The sequence below is a fragment of the Myodes glareolus genome, chromosome 1 (assembly GCF_982192425.1).
Source record: "Myodes glareolus chromosome 1, mMyoGla1.1, whole genome shotgun sequence".
NCBI classification, from domain to species: domain Eukaryota; kingdom Metazoa; phylum Chordata; class Mammalia; order Rodentia; family Cricetidae; genus Myodes; species Myodes glareolus.
Window position 1 is genome coordinate 133,171,734 of NC_142026.1, and position 10,663 is coordinate 133,182,396.

Below are 10,663 nucleotides of genomic sequence, written 5' to 3' on the forward strand. Positions count from 1 at the left end.
TTCAAAAAATATTAAAGGCCTAAAACAAAGATATCTTTTATATGCTAATTCCCCCAGCTTAGGTGAGCCGGCGTCTTTATCCAATGTCCAGATTTTAAACGACACTTGCCTGAGGAAGAGGTGGGGCGTTGTGGAAGACTGTGTTGAACGCCAGAGTTCACCCCGTTGCTTGTCCTAGGAAGAGGTAGGGGCCTGGGCTTGTAGCAAGGCAAGATCTTTTATAGAAATGAAGGCTTAAAAATATGCTGCTGCACAAGATGTTTTGTGTTGAATTTATCTCGAATGCCAAGTCAGGATTTCAGATACCTCCCGAAATAAGAAAGTGACAACGGCAGGATTTCAGAGTCTTTATTTTTATTTATAATTTATACCCTGTCGGCTTCTAAACAGACCAGAGGCCGCTTCCAGTAAAAGATGTGTGCACAGTGAAGTTGCTAAAATGGGTTGAGAAAACTGGCACAGAAGGAGGAGGAAGCGGAGAGAGCGGTAAAGTTTGCACAAGTCAAGATTCCATTTAGTTCGGAGCTTTGTGGTGGCTGAAGCACGGGTGAGAAAAAGAAGCCTGGCCGGCCTTTCATCATCTGAGAAAATAAAGTCCGCAAGCAGGGAGGGGGCTTGGTCTGCAAGGCCTTCCAAGAAGGGCCTCTGAGGAAGGCAAGGGCTGGGCACTCCCTGCCTAGGGTAACAGGTGCAGGAAAGGGCCTGGCTGAGGAGATTTGGGTACTCTAAGCTGGGCAAGGGTCTAACTCAGCCCCTTGATTCCAAAGGCCCTGCTTATCTGGCTTCCTTACCCACAAATCATTAAGGCCAGGGCTTTAGAAGCCCACAGGTTCATATATCTGGGCCTGAGGAGGGGCAGGGAGGGTGGCTAGGGGTACAGAGGGCACTCGGAGCACAGGCTGCTGTCAGTACAGATGCGCAGTGGATGATGGAGCCAGAGCTGAGGGGGAGGGGAAAATTGGTCCAGGGTTGGGACCAGCTCTGCCTTACCATCATGTCCCCTGGGCCTTTGAAGAATATGAGAATTCTTTTTTATCATCATTATTTAGCATTTTAGCAATGATTTATTATTACAGGGACGGGGCGCTGACATGGCACACATATAGAGGTCAGAGACAACATTCTGGAGTGAGCTCTCTTCTTACACCTTTGTATGAGTTCTAAGGATCGAACTCGGGTCACTAGGTTTGTACGGCAACCGCCTATTACCCGGTGCACACCCCCAGTCCTCCACCCCACCAGTCCTCAGCCTGATGATCCCACGTCTTAATGTGGTTCTCTGAATTACGATGCTGTATTTGCAAGGAATCCAGCCGAGTATATTGTGCTTGGCAGTGTGTTATCTGGACCTCTAAGAGCAATTATATGGGCCTGCAGTACCGGGGCCTCCGTTCGATTCTCGCAGTAGGCGTGCAGATACAGGCATTTCCAGGTCACCTTGGTTCCCTTCTCATCCGCAGGCTTCCCTGTGGGAGAACAGGCTGCTCTGAAGGGCAGACATGGGCTTAATCTGAGCTACAACATGTATTAGATGGGTGCCTAGGACCAGTTATTACATCTGATTTGAATATCAGCCGCGTGACTCTGGGAGGATTTTTTTTTTAACCTTTCCCAGGCTTTGCCTTTCCTCTCCTTACAGTGATGATGATGACGAGGATCTCCATGTCGTGAGACCGTATGGGACAAAAGCTTTAAAAACAGTTCCTGAAAAAAAAAAAAAAAGAAAGAAAGAAAGAAAGAAAGAAAGAAAGAAAGAAAGAAAGAAAGAAAAAGTAGTTCCTGATCACAGCAAACACTACTCAAGTATTAGTACTATTCGTATCACTAGGGCCGGCTGCTGCGTGCCCCCTCCTATCCCTAGGGTCCTATCTAATCGCCTGCAGTGGGACTCTGAATTGCTGAGTCTCCCTGTGTTTGGCACCAGGGTCCTTAGAAGGTTCTCCTGCCCGTGGGCCCTTGGAATTCAGCACCCTCAGGGTTTTACATAGAAAGCCTGGTGCGCGCGTCAAGATCGCAACAGAGGAACCCTCACAACCATCCTGTACTTCAGGCCTACATCTCCACCCAGAGAACCCAAGTGCAGGCCCCGCCCAGCTACAGCTGGGCCATTTGTTCTCCTTTGCTCTCCTCTACCAGAAAAAAAGGGGGCTCCCGGGGGCTCCTGGGGGCTCCTGGGGGCTCTTGGAGGTGCAGTCACAGCTTTCCTGTTTACAGCCTCAGCATCCCTTGGGCCACTCCCGTCAGGCTCTGCGCCCCCTGCTGGCTGCTGGCGGCGGCGCCTCGCTCCCTCCCTCGCCTCACTTTGAAGGTCTTTTTCCCTTTTCCCTGGCGAGAAACACCAAGTTTTTACTGGAGGGCTGTCTAGTTGTGACATGCCCTCACCTAGTGCCAACCATAATAACTGTGTCTTTGATGAATGAAGGAGAGAGGAAGGGAGGGAAGAAGGGAGGAAGGGAGGGAGGGAGGGAAGGAAAACTCTTGGTCAGCTAAGAATGCTTGTGCCTTACCTTCTGGTGCTCACTCGTTATTTCAGCCCCTATCCCCCGTGTTGGGGGGGGGGGGGCTACATGCTGCCAGATCATTTTGCTCTGCCTCACTGCCTTTAACAAAAGGAGCATAGCACCGGTGGCTCTGTGGAGGTGCATTCCATAGCCTCCGGTTCCAGCCAGTTAGCCCCAGTCTCTCTGGTCACTCTGGCAGGGCTCTGCGCCCTCTGCTGATACTCTGCAGGGCAGGTGGAGCTGGCTCCCTAGGACCTAGTAGCTGGGATTAAAGCTACTCTCTTGCTATGCTGCCCAGAAAACCAACTCTGGAAGTAACCAAGGGTGGCGACAGATTGCCGAGAGAGTACAGTGACACTAGATGGGTTATTTTCAGGCAGGTGAATAGAGTTGGTTTTTTTTTTGGGGGGGGGGGGGGAGAGCAGAATTCAAGAGGGATGAGACTGCAGTGGGTTTTGCTCTCTAGGAAAGTAATTGTTGGTAACGAGAGAATTTGCATCACGGTGCACTCCTGGGACGCACAGCAGACAAGGGAGTGGTTCTCAGGCTCTGGTCACTGCGCTTGCACTACCAGCCTCCCAGGGTTTTGGGCAGAACATGTGAGCCAGTAGGGACGCCAGAGCTCAAGGCTCTGATGGAAAGACTGTTGCGCGCAATTGGCCACTGCCCTGGTGTGATTGACAGGTTGCTGTAACATCACACCAAGAGATAACAAACACAAACCCAGGTAACTTTGTGAGATACGCAGACCCCACCTCAAGTGGACCCTAATTGTGTGTGAATTCATTTTCTCAAAATCACGGACGCAGCCCAGACAACGACAGTGTCCACATTGCCCCTTCCCTCACTGGAGTGAACTGCTGGGAAGGCTCTATTTGTGCCAACATGGAGGAATGCCAGCTCTCCGTTGTGTTTCCTAAGATGCTCCACGGTCTCTCAAAACTCAAATATATGTAGCAGAAGAAAGACTATCACCAATGATGCCCAGCTTGCCAGCGGGCTTGACTCTAACACACTAGGGGACTCCTGACAGCTGATGAAATGGAGCCTGGGGACTGGGCGACTGGACCGAGCTCTGAAGGAGCTGAAGTGATGGGGTGATAGGCACATATACAGGACGGGGTGGGTGGCTGCCGGGTGTCGGTGCTCACTGGCCCTCCTCTGCTTCAGTGTGCCCGTAGTGAGGCAGGGGGTGGGAGAGGCGTGAGGTGTGTGTTGCGTTAAGCATGTCACACACTGCTCACTAATATGGCGATGCAGGCTTTCTTATTCCTGTTTCGGAGGTGAAGGGTCTTTGATGATTGATTCCAATGACCAACTTGACACAACCGGAGAGCTTCGGAGTGCAACTGTCCATACCAGGCTAGCCAGTGGTGGATTGTCTGGATGGCTTTAACAGCTGTGGGAAGATCCACCCTAAATATGGGTGGTACCTTCAGGTACCGCCCAAATAAAAAAACTCGGGAGAAGGAGTGCTAGCAAGTTTGTCTGCCCTGTGTGCTGCCTCCGCAGTCACGGACGCTACAGCTATCCGTACATTCACAGCTATTGGAACCAGCTTTTTGGGTTTCCAGCACAAACTGAATATCAGACATTCTCTGAGACCACTCAGGCCTTCTGCGTTACAGCAGGGCTCCTGAGGTAACCAGCCTCGTAGACTGAACAACTCCCGAGCTTTCAGCTTCCCCTGTGAGAGACAGCAATTATTGGTCTGTTCTGCAGTATCATGTAAGCCGATCTGACAAGCTTTCTTTTACTATATACTAATTCTATGGGTTCTGGGTCAGCTAAGCTGTGCCTTCAGGTGGAGGAGCCTGAGAGTAGGAGGCTGGAGCCAGGGAAGGGAGGTGCTGGTGACGAGGGGTTCCAGTGGGACTCCTTACCCGCAGCCCTTGGACACCCTCTCAGGGTGGACTGCCTGGTTCCACATGAATGTGAGGATTTGCCGCCATTTGTGATGAAGGAGTCTTAGCCACGGAGAATATTCCTGGTGTATCGTGGTGTAGACCAGTCTGTTGATAGCTGTTAGGAAATGGACGAGGTCTGGAAATGAACTATGTGGTCTGTGAAGTTTTCAGATGTTTCCTGGGTTCAGCATTGAGGTTTTCTAAGAAGTGCAGCTGAGCTGCTGGAAATGCATTGGCCTCTCTTGGCCTCCCTAGGCCTCTCTGGACCTCTCTGGGCCTCCTTGGGCCTTCCGGGGCCTCCCTAGGCCTCTCTGGACTTCTCTTGGCCTCCCTAGGCCTCTCTGGACTTCTCTGGCTCTTCCTGGGCCTCCCTAGGCCTCTCTGGACCTCTCTGGGCCTCCCTAGGCCTCTCTGGACCTCTCTGGGCCTCCCTAGGCCTCTCTGGACCTCTCTGGGCCTCTCTAGGCCTCTCTGGACCTTCTTGGGCCTCCCTTGGCATCCATGGGTCCTCTTGGGCCTCCCTGAGCCTCCTTGTACCTTCCTAAGCCTCTTTGAACCTCCCTACACCTTTCTGAACTTCCCCGGACTCCTTGGGCCTCTCTGGACCTTCCTGAGCCTCCTTGGGCCTTCCTGGGCCCTCCTAGGCCTCCCTGGGCCTTTCTGAACCTTCCTGAGCCTCTTTAGGCCTCCCTGGGTGTGCCTGGGGCGGGATATTACCACCCAGTAGCAAGTTGCTGAACTCCCAGCCCCAAGCCTCCAAGTGGTGCAGCTACTGAGCTGCTGACATTTAACTTGGAGAGAGTGATTTAGAAATTTGGAGCCAATGGGAACAAAGTCATTGCACAGGTCACAATGGCAGCCGAGAGCCTAGAAGACACTTGTCCTGCCCTGTGTTTGAGAATGAGCAGGCAAGATAGTTTTAATTCGAGTGCTTACTGCCCAAGCACAGAGCGGGCTTCACACACTGAAACTGAAGGCACATTAACCTGGCAGTTGAACCTTCCTGATAATTCCCACCATATCCTGGCAGACACAGCTCCGGAAAGCAGCTGACCTGGGAGTTTGTCATGCCGTGTAATTAATGTGTGATGGCACTCAGCTTAGAATGATTTAGTGACTTGAAAAAAAGTAAGATAGGAGGCGGAGGTTTACACAAAGGTGCAAAATGGAGAGTCTGGATGGAATTCGTGGTCTTTCTGGGGCACTGTGGGTTCAAGAGAAGCGAGTGGCTGGTTGGTTTGCGTAACTTATTCCAGGAATAGCTCTGCGCCCAGGGCATTGCTGGGTGCCCTTCTTGATCCTCGGTACTCCCGGGGTGAAGCTTCAACTAAGGCTGTCCGGATACAAAACAGACCCCTCCACCCGGGAGATTAGCAAAGAACCTGAGGCTCAGTGTTCTGTCAATACTACAGATGGGCAGGGAGGCTTCAGAAATAAAAGGAGGTCCGTTCTGGGCAAGGCTGCCTCGCACCTGGGTGGGACTCCAGGTCGCTTGGAAGAACACTGGTCAGATCTTCATCTAATGTGCTCCTTCCTCTTCTAAGCTGGCGAGTGCCTTGGCAGCTTGACAGTTAGAAGCTGGAGTTAGAAATCTCAGCCCCAGGACCCAGGACCCAGTGCTTCAACATTTGGATGCAATTAGTTTTTTTTTGAGATTTTCCAGGCTGAGTTGTGGTCCGTACGGGTGAGAAGGCAAATTTCATTTTTGCCTGGACCCGGCAGTACCCTAAGTACAGACGTGAAGATGCTCTTGGCAGTGAAGACCCCGCCCCATCTTCCCTTCCTCTGCCCTCTTTCTTCTCCTTTCCCTGCCTCCCTTCTTTCCATGTAATTAATTTGTCAGGTGCTTAGCAGACCTAGGCCTGATCCTGAAGGAACAAACCAGAGGATGATGCCCCTGCCTGCTGGGTGTGTGGTGTCTCTCTGAGTTCTCCCTGATCCTGGGCTTTTTAACCCAAGCCTTGCCTCCCACTCCGGTGGCAACGTTCAGAACCCTGAGAAGTTTGACTACCCTACTCCTGCACAGAATATACATATTGTTACTTTCTGTGTTAGTCAGTTTCATTGTTGCTGTCACCAAAACCAGACAGAAGCATCTTATGGAAGGATGTATTTTGGTTTATGGTTTTAGAGGGTTCCGTCCGTCATGGTAGTGTATGTTGGGATGAAAGTGGTCCACATTTTGACAACCAGGAAGCAGGAAGGTAACAAGTATCAGGGCTACTATAATCCCAAGGACCCTCCCACTTTGTTCTATTCCCTACCCCCAGATCCACCTGTCTTTCATCACACACATGCACTGTGCTACTATTGTGAGTCCATTAGAATATGCTAGAGACTTCCTGATCTAGTAGTCATCAACACAGATACCCTGGCGTGTACCCACATCTGTAGTCATCAACACAGATACCCTGGCGTGTACCCACATCTGTAGTCATCAACACAGATACCCTGGCATAGACCCACATCTGTAGTCATCAACACAGATACCCTGGCGTAGACCCACATCTGTAGTCATCAACACAGATACCCTGGCGTAGACCCACATCCGTAGCCATCTCCACAGATACCCTGGTGTATACACACAGAGGCATGCTTCATAATCTGCTGTTTTCTCACTCCAATCAACTGGGCAATCAGGATTAGCCATCACAGCCAAGTAGAGGTGGCACACACCTTTAATCCCAGCAATCGGGAGGCAGAGGCAGGTGGATCTCTGTGAGTTCAAGGCTAGCCTGGTCTATAGAGTGAGTTCCAGGATAGCCAGAATGACACAGAGAAACCCTGTCTTGAAAAACCCAACCAAACCACCACTAACAAAATATATCACAATCCCAAATTCATACGTTAAATTCTGATGACTCCTAGAGGAATGACCTCATGTGTGGGAGACATTTGGAAAACACAAGGAGTGTCAGTGACATGTCTGGTGGAGCCATGAGCCGGTGAATTAATGTGCTTTCTGTCCCTCCAATTCTTGACAATCCCAGATGGGGCACAGTGTGACTCATCCAGTCAGATCTTCCCAGCAAGGGCTGTGCTGCAGAAAACCAGGATTGGCTGAAGCAACAGTGTGGTTTCCCAGATACCTTACCACAGTCATTTGTAATAAAGTCTGGAAGGGAAGCAGCACTGCCCACAGGAAGCCGAAAGCCAGGGTTTCTCTAAGTGGCCCTCTCTTCTGATGGGAGCTCTTCCTTTAGCCTCTGTGGAATCTGTTACACTAGGATCTCGGCTCTGTCACCTGTAGCAGCTTCCCGAGGATCCCTGTAGGGCTCTGGCCACCAAGGCCAAGGAATGTGGTGACCCTCCTGTGTTTTCCAGAGGAGGTAGTTGCTGTGGCATATTGATGCTGCTCCAAGTAGAAATGGAATTTCTCAGAGCAGGAAAATAAATCTATGCCCATCACTGGCAGAGCACAGGGGCAACCATGGTGCTGGGCTGTTCTGCAACCACTGGTGAGAATTCAATACAAGCCATTTTGTCAGTTTGTTATTTGAGCTGGAGACTCAGACCAAAAGCCCTGAAGTTTACACATCTTAGAGATGATTTGCCCAGGGTCACCTGATGGACTGCAAACCTAGACAAACGGCCTCAGCCTGGGTCAACGGCAGCACCAAGAGTCTCTTCTGTGGCTTTTCAGATGAGCAGCTAACAGGTATTATAATCACACCATTTGCTCAGCCTGCCTGACTCGGCTTCTTGGGAGAATCTGCCAAGGATGACCTTTCTGTCAAGTGTTTACCCTTATGCCGGTGAGCATATTTAGACAGTCACTGTCTGTTTACAGATCAGTTATTCACCTCCCTATTTCTTACGTTTGCCACACAGCACACGTGGAGGTCAGAGGACAACTTGTGGGAATCTGCTCTCTCCTTCCAACACGTGGGTCTGCAGGATCGAACTTAGGTCATCAGGCTTGGCAGGAAGTGACTTTTCCTGCCGAATCCTGCCAGCCCTCACTTGCCTGGTTTTTTGTTTCATTTTGTTTTGTTTTTTGGTATGTGTATGTGGGTTTGTTTGTTTGTTTGATATCGATTCTTTTTAGAATGTGATCATGGCTCATTAAAAGGCAATGAGGCAAAGGATTTGATCCAGCTTACATAAGAAAATATAAGTTAAGGTCCTAAGTCACTGTTAATCCTGAAACTATGTGCTTCTTGGTAACGGATTCTAATTTTCTCCCAAACTGAGTTATCTGCCACCAGATGGGATTTTCTCTGGCCTCACTGTGGTGAGGGGAGCTTGCTTTCCTCTTGGGTGTTCACAAAGCCCCAGCCTTTGACAATGTTAAGGACAGCAAGAAACCCCAATGGTTGCTGCAGCACTCAAAGACTTTCGGCTAGAAGGAAAAATGCCTCAATTGAGCATGATAAAATACTATTAAAATATGAATTACACCATCTCTCATGGGAAATTTAAGTATTTGAAGAGTTTTCTTTCTTACTTGTACCCCACTCACTGTTTCAAAGAAACACATGAAAATGAGAAAATAAACAATATTCTTTCTGAATTAAATCTAGGAGAGATTAAATTTTGCCCCAAGTGAAATAGCTACATTCAGTGGATTTTAATTATTTTTGTCCCCATCTCCCCCCTTAATTTCTTTGTTTCCCTCTTAAGTTGCAATGATTAGTTTGTGACTTTGGTCCACACTAAGCTTGAGATTGTGCAGACCGATGTGGTGTGACAAGCTTGGCTCCTCCTTTTCACCGAGCAGGCTCAGCTCCTTCCTCAGTGTGGTCATGTGCCTTGGGACTGGGATGAGGAGGGTGACAGAAGTCACATGACCCACCTCGGCTCTTCTAGGCTTAGGGCGGATGTTCGCTCTGCGTTCTATTGGAATCTGTGTTCCTTCTAGTCAAAGGCTCAATACCTTGAGTGGTGAGCCCTATGACATACCTTCCCTGCTCAGGGTGTGTCTCTACTCTGAAGTGCTCTGGGTGAGAGAACTGTATAGCAGGGCAGTGGGAACTTCTCAGTATGGGTTGTTTTCTGGTAAGAATCCTGAGGTCTGCTCTTCTCTGTCCACCGTGTTCTCTCAGTGTGGCTTTCTCCAGCAGCTGTGGGCTTACAGTTCTAAGAATAAAGCTTAACAAGCACGCAACGGAAGCCACATCTTACCGAAAGCCTCCTTAATGTTGGCTTAGATGGGAACTGGAAATGGATGTGCTAACCCTCCTCTAAAGCGTTTCTAGTACCCAGTCTCCATGAAATGGATTGCTTATGGGGAGATAATGTCTGCTCTATTCCTTTTTAAGTCTGTGAAAAATGTCATCCTGGTTAATAGGGTGATTAAAACCCTTTATGCTCCAGGAGATAAATGTGATTATGTTTTTCATACTCTACCCAAGATAAAGACAGCAAAGAAGGCAGACGCGAAATCCCACAACACTTCCTCTCTTCCGTATCCGGGGACATTCAGGACGTGTACACAGATGGCTCCTCACATAAAGAATAACATTATCTCTTAAACATTTTTCCTTCCCATTAACCAATTTAACAATATGCCTCTGGTAGGAAAGAAACAGACAAACGACTAAATCCTCTGGCATCTGAGTTCTGTGGAAAACACTTCAGTGACATCACTCGCCTGTTCTGAGATTTCATCTCCTTTGCTCCAGTTTTTGCTTGTAAAAGGCAACTGGGGCCCATGGCTTCTTCTTCTAGGAAAGCTGTCCCCGCCACGAGGCGACCCAAGTTATTCCTACGGGGACATGAAGTGTAAGGACAGGGCTCTACCACCGGCATGCCACAGAAGCAAGTACTCCGTCCTCGGGTGTGGCTGCCATCTACAGCCCCCGTGACCGGCACTGCCACATTTACAAGGCTCTACCCTCGAGGAGCTTGCAGAAACTCGCAGTTAATAATGGTTTCTCTTTTTATCCCTTCAGTGAATACAGCTAGTCTCTTTTTCTCCTATCCAGTGGAGGTCTTTGCGCGAAGGGTTGTGGGCAGTGCCCACTCCACACACCCGTTCTGCCGTCTTTCCTCCTCTGCATCCAAAGGTCAGGACTCTTTTCTCCCCGGAAGACCGGTTAGAAGATGGGTAAGGATTTTTTTCCTACTCCACACTTGCTAATCAAGCTCACGATCTTTTCTTGGATTTTTAGCAGGTTACATGTGAATCTCAGACACCGATTACACCTGTTTAATTAACAATACAGCAAATTTTAACAGGGCAATGTGGTCTAGAGAAAAATGTTACATTATGCACTTGACATTTCATTTAAAGAGTGCCTTTAGAACTAAAAG

At 49.3% G+C, this 10,663-nt stretch overlaps 1 long non-coding RNA gene across 1 annotated transcript; it reads right to left on the minus strand.

Moving 5' to 3' along the window:
- Positions 1–337: 337 nt before the first annotated feature.
- On the minus strand, positions 338–2,675 carry LOC146895789 (uncharacterized). Its single transcript, XR_015005016.2, has 2 exons — positions 2,508–2,675; positions 338–1,704 (listed from the first exon to the last, which is right to left on the minus strand). It is a non-coding gene; the product is annotated as an uncharacterized LOC146895789 (long non-coding RNA).
- Between the last annotated feature and the right edge of the window lie 7,988 nt (positions 2,676–10,663).